This window comes from Saccostrea cucullata, unplaced genomic scaffold (assembly GCF_032062105.1).
Source record: "Saccostrea cucullata isolate Sc308-1 unplaced genomic scaffold, CSIRO_AGI_Scuc_v1 ctg519, whole genome shotgun sequence".
Lineage (NCBI taxonomy): Eukaryota > Metazoa > Mollusca > Bivalvia > Ostreida > Ostreidae > Saccostrea > Saccostrea cuccullata.
Genome location: NW_026929476.1, coordinates 291539 through 301035, shown reverse-complemented (window position 1 = coordinate 301035; position 9497 = coordinate 291539). Strand labels below are relative to the sequence as shown.

The following is a 9497-nucleotide window of genomic DNA, read 5'->3' as shown; positions in this document are numbered from 1 at the left end:
TAACAAGACGGTAGAATTTTGTGTTCCTTATATATATTAAATAATATAGTATTATTCATCAAATATTATAGTTTGAACAAAATGTCTATTGTAGTATTTGTATAATTTGCTTTAAAGTGCTAAAAATTGGCATTTCCCTATATAATCCTGTAGTAAATGTACCTGTATTTTGAGACGGTCCCTCAAAAATACCTGGACGGTAGATTTCCGCCAAACGTTGCATGTACACTGAAGTTAATGTAAACTATATATGGTATAAAAAGGAAGAGTTTCGCTATTGTAGTTTTCACACAATAAAACTATAGTCGGCCCCCTTAATTCCCTTGCAAATTATTTTGTTCCTAACCTTACACTCCGGCCCTGGACTCGCGTCTAGATTTTTTATTTTCATGATCATGCTTTAAGTAATAAAGCATGACATTCAAAGGATAGTTTCAAATTACAATTAAAATTTCAAATTTCAATTTTTTTTTTTCATTTCATATGCCATCTATGTGCCTGGGCGGATGCTGGATAGTAGCTGCAGATCTGTAGCTCTCCGGAAAAAATATATTGATAGTCCGGTCTGTCAATTTATTTTTTTCGGAGAGCTACAGTTCTGAAGCTAGCTGGATAGATGATTGCGAGTTTGAGAACGGAAAAATAAAACTATTCAATTAGAAGCACAATACTTGTAGTATCATAGGCGTAGTTACAGGGAGGGGGGCAGCGGGGGCACTAGCAACCCCCCCCCCCACTTTCAGATCGGGGGGGGGGGCAAGAGTGTGTCTGTGCCTCCCCCCCCCCCCCACTTTTTAATGAAGAACAGAATCACAGTAATATAGTTGTATAATATAGTAATGTAATATAGTAATTAAATCCTCAAGACCTTTTGTGTTCACCAGGTTGGGATAGGGAATGCTGGTCAAATTGAATTGAAAGTCCCCCCCCCCCCCCCCCCCCCCCCCCCCCCCCCCCCCCCCCCCCCCCCCCCCTACGAAATAGGATTTTCGATTTTGGGAAACTTTTTTTATTTTTATTTTGCTGGTCAAAGAAATTCTGGACTTGAACCCCCTCACTTTTAAGTTTGTGACTACGCCTCTGAGTATACATATTTATCAGTACATATTTTGTAGTACTGAGGTTTCATTGATTTTTCCTCGTTTTAGGATGAGACACACCTAACACCGGCCCTCCTCCAATTACATATCACAAACTTTATTTATTTTAAAACAGGGATTAAACCATGTTCCCGATTCTAATATTAAAAAAAAACAGAGTCCCCTACCTGAAAACACAATAAAACAGAGTTACATAATCTGCGTCGTATGCGGTAGACCAATGCGCGCCAAATTCACAAGCACAAGAAGATGTTGGATCCGCTCATTTTAAACATACGACGTCACGCATGAAAAGAAGCGGCTCGCTACCTGTACAGGTGTTGACAATATACAGCGCACTAGACCATATCTAAACCTCGAGTAAACAAACAATTAACTTTAACAGTCCACCAGGATTTCCTTTTTGTATTGCGCTGCAGGACGACGGAAAAATTTGCAGCCCATGACACCGTGTTTGTTGGCGGATTTATTGACTCGAGTTATCCCCCTTTATGCAGACTGTTGAATGGTGTTATTGATTCTGCGTGTGACGAAAGAAGAGATCGAACGGTTTTATTGTCTGTGAGGATTAATAGACTACAGGACATTGAAGACCAAATCTAAGTAAGTACGATTTGATTCGTAAATATGGCATGTCGAGATTAAAACAATATATTTCCTAGCGGGTCATAGACTCAAAGACTTGCAAGGACCATGTAGGCCTACACATTTCACGTGTGCATTTTCAGGTCAATATTATCATTCAGGATTATGAGCTAGACCGCACCCGAGTAGACATCACAATCTCTCTCTCTCTCTCTCTCTCTCTCTCTCTCTCTCTCTGTATACTTAGGTTTTGGTCATTTATTAGTTTCGAAAAAAGTCCCACTTCTTCATGTTCTTAAAATATATATATATATATATATATAAATTATTTCGACATGTTCAACCTCATGCCTGTATCCTGTATCCCAATGCAATATTTTAGCAGTTATAAATTAACATTACCCCCCCCCCCTTCTCCTCACTCACACACATTTACAGTGTACCTGGTGTACATGTATGTCATCCCAAAGTATTCAGATTGACAACAACTTAATGGGCATGATAGATTCTGAATCAGCTTCTTCCAGAATAATGTGTTTGTAATGGATTTTAAACATATTATAAAACTCAAAGGATTATTGCTTTAAAAATAGGATCATAGCAAATCAGGCATGAAATATTCAGAGTATGTAGAAATGTAAATAGAAGAAATAAAATAAAGCAAAAATGTGCATAGCTGGGTCCTCCAAGAGTCCACAAATGAACCACATCATCAATATATAAATTGCTAGCATTATTATTATAATCATGATAATGTTTCGTGATATATGATAATAATTTAATAATTTTATGTACATCGAACATTGTATGCCGCAATGCATGTATATTAATGTATGCATGTTGTAAATATATACAGTCATGTACATGTAATTTTCTAATTGACATTAATCTTCAGTACATCTAATTACTACATGTGGAGCTAGTGTAACATCTATTAGTCAAGAGAAGATCCTGAATGTCTGAGTAGAAATTGTTAGTGTTATGTATACGTATTAACTGATGTCATATTACATGTTGAAAATGTATCTGACTGCACTCATTTCAAGTTGCAAATTAAGAGTTACATATGTACAGTAATGATGAACTATACTCATTTATACCTGAACTTTTCACCTTCTCTGTTTATACATGTATCATTAAATATGGATGCACATTGACAATAACAGACAAAAGCATTAAATAACATAATAACGGTGCATTTTTATAGGTCTGTCTATCTGGAGGGTGTCGTAAATACACAGGTATATAGAGGAATTCACCTGTTTACCTGTCTACACAGGTGTTAATTGATTCTTTTATTGACAGTCAATTTATTTTATCAGGTAGATCTCCTGTTTTTTAATGCGTTCGTTATTGTAAAATTTTCAAGAGTTTTATAATGGGTGAAACAAATTACTTTAATTCTGAGGTTCCTCTCTTCACACCTTTCTCTCTTATTTCTCGTAATCTCTTAACTCTTTATTCCTACCTCCCAAATTTTTCCACATAGACTTGCTTCCCTTCTTTGTCTCCCTCCACCCCCCAACCCTACCCCCCCTCTCTTACTCTGAGACAAGTAGAATAATCTATTTTCATTTTAGCCCTTTTACTTCATAAATGCATTTAGCCACTTAGTAATTACTATAAAATCTTAAAGACTAGCCGTATGTGTTTTGAAAAGGGTGTATATTGCACATGCAGATATCTTTTTTGCAGCCTAAACTTTTAGATATCACAATGCCAAGTGTTTTTAAGAACCCTATATTATGCTTTATTAAGTAATCCAATTCAACGTGAGAAGATTAATTAACTTTGAGTTTTAAAACTTGAAATTTTAATCCCTGAAATTTAACACTACCAGTTGACTGTCACATTATACCCCCACACTTTACAGGGATTGAGAGGACAATGCCCCCCGCTGTGTGCAGTCAGTAACCAGAACTCTTGAACTAGGTATCAGTTACTATTTATGACCTAATTTGTTTTTCTTTAAAAAGCTTCTCTGTGTGTATATTTTGAGAATTTACTAATGAAAGTGCAGACAATGCTGATTCAAGGACAGAAATTTCTCAAAATGACCTATAGGGAACTTAATTATTGAAGTTCGCTATCCTTAGTATTTTTAATTTTATCATTCATGGACATGAAGGTCTAAAACAATCGGTATGTTTCAATATATTGTTAAGTTTGTAAGAAAAATATACAGATCGAGGTATACCATATGGAAAGAGTGTGGGTCTGTCAGCGCAAAAAGTTAAAATTGGTTCAAAATAAACGAATAAACAATCCTTTTTCCTACATGTAGATTGTATTGGAAAAATGCATGTATAATCAAGGGTGATTTAAACTGATATTTCTAACTAATGAGGTTAATTAACAAATTAGCAATAGATATCTTACTTAATCAGTTGTTTAAAGTCTTTGATTGTTAATATACAGATATCCAAGATATAGACTGAGTTATATTTATTTCTGTTAGTTGACATGGATTTTAAAGTCTAGTATTATTGTTGGGTGTTTTCTTATGTTACTTGGTTCTTGTGTAAATTGTCACATTATTACAGCTAGTGGACGCTAGCTAGGATACATTTTATGGTATGGCTATACTGAATTCTTTCTTATAATGAAATTTATAAAAAAAAATAATAAATAAATAAAAAAAAAAATAAAAATAAAGTTAATTTTTCACATGTACAACACCCCACCATCACCCAAAAAAGTTAAAAAAAAATATTATGAATAAAGATGGAAGATTAACATGATTAATGAGGTTCATCCGTTTCTGCAGAACTGTGTTATACTGTATGTACATGCAGTATGTGATGTGAACATAATTATGTAGCCGAATCAATATTACTGCTGCAAATTTTTGATTATTCTTGACTTTACGTGCATGAGGATCTTTATGATCAGAGCTTAATTAATTTATGTATTGTACAAATCTATGCAGGGTACCAATTAATGCAACCAATGTGCTACCAACGAAATTGGCAGTTGCAAATCACAAATTTTCACTGCATGCAGACAGGAATTAAAGACTGAAATTGAATTTTTGAATGAATGGACAGTGAAACACTCAAGACTTAATATAACAAATTGTCAGCTAGGTGCGGGCATTATTTAAAATCCTAGGAAAATGAAAATAACTTTGCTGTAAGTGTCAATTCATTGATTATTAGCATGATTTACTGCATATGTATATACAAATATGGCAGGACTGCAATTTCAAGATGACAAATGAAAATTTACTATGTCCTAAACTTTTGAAAGTTACTGTCATTTTTAGACAAGGACATGGGGGTCCTCTCAGCGTTTATCAGCCCTGTTTTGTCGGAAGTTAGGAGCAGTTCAGGGAAGATAGCCTGATACATCTTATAATTGGAATTAACTACCATTCCTTGGTCACCAAGATCAAAAGTAACTTGGGAGAAAAAAAAAACTGTATTTGTTTAAAAATTGGGTTTGGAATTTCTTTGGAGGCTTGAACATCATGTTGTCTAAGTAAAATTTTTTTTCCATGATATTGAAATAGGTTAAGTATTAATGATAAGATTGTATAAAAAGATAAGTGTCATTTTATCAAAGTAAAATAGTTTTAACTGTGATAGTTTGAGGAGTATTTGAATTTAAAAATTTAATTTAATATTGATGTTATATAAATTAAAAAAAGGATGGCGGAAATGTATTTCATGGTATTTTAAATGTGTTAAAAAATGGAGTTTTTTCACACTTTTCAGAAGTTTGAGTCAGGCCTACTACTTACACTCAGATTAATCAATGCCAAAATGTGGGTTTAATTCAATTTCAAGTTCAGTTGCCATGGAGTAATTCATGATTTATGAAAAATGTTGGCTGACATCCCTTGATCATGGATAGGCATTATTTCAGATCTAGCTCAGTCACCATGGTTACATGAATTAGTTTTTTCTTTTTCTTGAGTGCATATTCCATATTCTGTTATATATGTTGCATATTAAAAGTCCAAGAAAAAAGTTTTCAATGTACTATTAATGGAAGGGTACTAGTCAAGTTAGGCCTAAAAAAAAATATGTTTGTTTCCGCTTTCAGGCTGAAAAAATTAGGGTAGGTAGGTAGGCAATTTTTTTTTTTTTTTTGAAAATTTTTTTTTAATAATCAAAAGGTGTATAGAAGGAACATTAATGACAAAAGAAATGGTGTTTTCAAGCATTACTGTGACTTAAACTTATAATAAAAGGTCCAAGAAAAGCTTGCAAGTTCCCTGGGTAAATCTTGCACTTCATGAAAAAGCTAAAAAAATTTTTAGGGACTAGGTAAGCGGAGTTTTTTTTTCTAGTTACTGTTTATTATAATTAAATGATTTTTTATGCCCCCAAATCAAAGCTTTAGAGGTGTATAGTTTTTACCTATCCATCCATCTGTCTGTTGTCTGTCTGTTTGTCTACTGTGACAAGGTACCAACATGCTTGACCTTGACCTTGGATTTTGAATGCTTTGCCTCTATCCTATAAATATTAAATTTCTATTTTAAAATCCACCAGTGCCCCTCGAATTCTCCAAGTCATAAACCTGTCTTGAGAGTTTCTCATATTTGGAATCTTTGTGTGACAGGGGATCATCTTCGGGTAATGTGAAGAGGTCTTGTTTACTCAGCTCTCGTCAGATGTGTATAACGAGGAATGTAATACGTACAGGAACCAGGGTGAATCGTGGGTAATTTTAATACGACCCTTTCTGAGCACGTTGTAAAACAGGACATTGGTTTGTGAATGATATTAGATGCTGGTCCTACTTTAAATTTCTCAAACTGATCGAGTTTGAATATTATTCAGAGTTTGGAAATTTTTTTTAAGTTGAAGCTATATTTTAATCTTGATGCAATTACAGAATTTTGAGTCTTGATGTTTATGACTTGATGAAAGTGCTGCTAATGGGACTTATAAAATTAAGATAGTAAACAAAAGGGTGTGGAGAGAATTGGATGACAGTTGTTTGTAAGTATAGCCAATCGCATTACTGTTTGCAGCTTTCAATTCACTTCAAATTTTTTATGGTTTTTACAAATGTTTACAATAAATTTATTCTTTCATCCCAATTATTAATGGCACACATTTTTCATTTGAGACTTAAATAATATTAAAGTTTGCAGCAATTACCTTTTTTATTCTTAATTTATTTTTGAATCATGTATTATTCTCTGCTAAAATAAATTAATGTAAATTACACTAAAATGCATAATGCTTATTAAAAATTAATTTAAATTTAAAATTTGTGACCTATGTGGAACTGATTCTAGATCTGCAACTGGCATGATTCAAGTGATTAGCATTAACTTTAAATTAAAGTAACTTTTTTTTGAAAGGAGGTCAATTGATGAATTTGATGTATATTAAGTCAAATGTATCCCAAATGATAAGATACAAAGCACTTTAGATAATATTATCAGTTTTGCTTCTTTAAGCCTAGTCTGACACACATTGTTTTTAAAAATTTGGATGATTATAATTTTGACTTTTATTATATGATATTATTTATAAAATTCAATCCTTGTAATTTGAACATGTCAACATGAAATGTGTAAATAACTAAATATTGTAAAGGATGTTTGTAAACCTGCCTGATATAATCAGACTTTTATGTATCTGCATACATAGATAATCAATAAATTAACAGGAAGTGTGGCTTTGTCAACAGGAGAGGTCACGAAAGGTCAAATCTGAGACAGCTAGCTCTGTTTAAAGAGAGACATTGAGGGAAATCATAGCCAAAATAGAAGCTGACTGTGCTTAATAATTGAGCGCACAAGATCTTGAAGACAAAATGATCCTATTGATGATGAAATATTCCTTAATATTAATGATTATTATGAAAGCAGACACTTAGTCAAAACTCGGTGAAGGTGACATGCAGACTTGTACATGTTTTTTCTGAAAAAGATTATAAGAAACTTTTTTTGTTTAACTATCAATGTTTAAATCATAAAAAAATGATAAAGATTTGAACAATTTTTCCTGGCAGAACTTATTTTTACTTATGTACCTATTTTAACATATATTACATGTTCCTAATAGGACAAATGCTATCTAGATTTGATTTTGTCCTTGACCTGTCATAAAGTACTGAAAAAAATTAAATCAGCAATTTTGTTCTCCATTCAGGTGCATTCTTTATTTAAAGATAGAAACTAGCTTTTCAAAATTGAAAAAAACCATTACATTCCTTGATTGTGATTTTAAATAATGTTCCTATATATGTGACAAATGCTATCGGTTTGATTTTGTCCTACAGACCTTGACAAAATATTTGATGGCACTCTTTGACATCTGATCTGTACAACCTGTTTATAAAAGTTCAAGGTTAAAGTTTTGTATAATCATGAAAAAAAATTTTAAATCTGCACAGTTTTGTTTAATTGGACATGTTTGAAATCTTCATTTAAATATTAAAACTTAAGCCTTTCAAAATTGAAAAACCTAAAACACAAATTAGGCGTAAAAAAATTTGATTTTGGTATTTAGATATCTGATCATGTTTTTTCGGACAAAATAAACGGTCAAGATTTTGTTGGTACAAAAAACAAAACCAGCGATTCTTTTATTTGCAATGGCTGTTGGTGCATTTTCTTTGTAAGGTCATGTGACCTTATACCTGTCCATAGTTTAAATTACATGTTCACTGTGTATATTTAACCTTAATGGAAAGTTGTGAATCTCAAAGGATGTATAAAGGCCTGTGTGTTCAATCACAAAACAACCATTCCGTGATTTGTGAAGTAAGTAAATTGGGATAAAGTTGAGGTTAATTACAGTTTTGTAAAACAGACGAAGATCGTTAAACAACCTTTTTAAATGTAACCAAACCTGGAAAACACAATTTAAAGGGTAAAATAAAGAAGTACACCATTTAGTTAATTGAATGACTCACTACGTACAAATTAACCAAAAAAAGATTAAAGTATAAGCATAAATGTATAGTTTCATTAAAATAATCAGTTATTTCCAGGCCCTCGTGGTGCAGTGGTTAGAGGGTCTGGATTTGATAATAAATATTTTCTCTTTAAAGTTAAGAAGTAAGGATTTGCTTTGCTGGTTTAACTATATAGATGTTTAAATTAATTCCTGTAGGACTTTGAGACTGGTCCTTTGGATGAGACCGTATATCGTTTTTGCCGTAAGTCCTGTGTTGCATATCAGGTGCTGGCACAAAAATTTTGTCACTGCACTATGGCTGTAAGTGCCAAGTAAAGGAAAATTTTGCAGCTCTACACTGGCTAGTAATGGCATCTCCACATGAGTGAAAATATTACATGCAGTAGGGACGTTAAACAACGTACAATGATCAAATCAATTAGTTCTTTACATGAACTTTTTGGATCACAAATATGACACCTCTTTCTTTCATCAAATGTGGACATTTAATATGCACTATCCACAAAGTTCCAAATACATCCCTTTTTTTCAATAATAAATTATGACGTCATGAATGTACATTGTATCGATTTTTCAGTCAGCAAAAGAACCATTTAATTGTTTAATTCTGCCAATATCAGACAAATTGAACTACATATTAATTTCCTTTCCGATCAAATGCAGACCTGCCTACCTTGCAAGCTTTTGGCGTAATTCTTCCGCTTTTTACCACAAAATTACGCTATTACGCCACTTATATTAAATTTACGCTTTATTTTGATATTTTGGTTTAAAATCCATCTCTACCTCTTTGTCTCTCTTTAGAGTTACACATTTTACAAGAAAAGAATAACTTATCAAAATGAAATGAATATAATTACTTAGAGAAGTTATAATATGAGTAATTAATAAGCGATCGAAGTCATTCCGGTTTCGATAGGCGCTT

General features: G+C 32.7%; 1 protein-coding gene across 4 annotated transcripts in view; it reads left to right on the top strand.

Moving 5' to 3' along the window:
• Nucleotides 1-1437: 1437 nt before the first annotated feature.
• The window catches only part of LOC134280981 (coronin-2B-like), a 39935-nt gene continuing 31875 nt past the window's right edge, over nt 1438-9497 (top strand). For all 4 annotated transcript variants that reach the window (XM_062763432.1, XM_062763435.1, XM_062763434.1 and 1 more), the window contains exon 1: nt 1438-1703. The gene's annotated coding sequence lies outside the window, so the exon portion shown is untranslated. The remainder of the gene's footprint in view (nt 1704-9497) is intronic.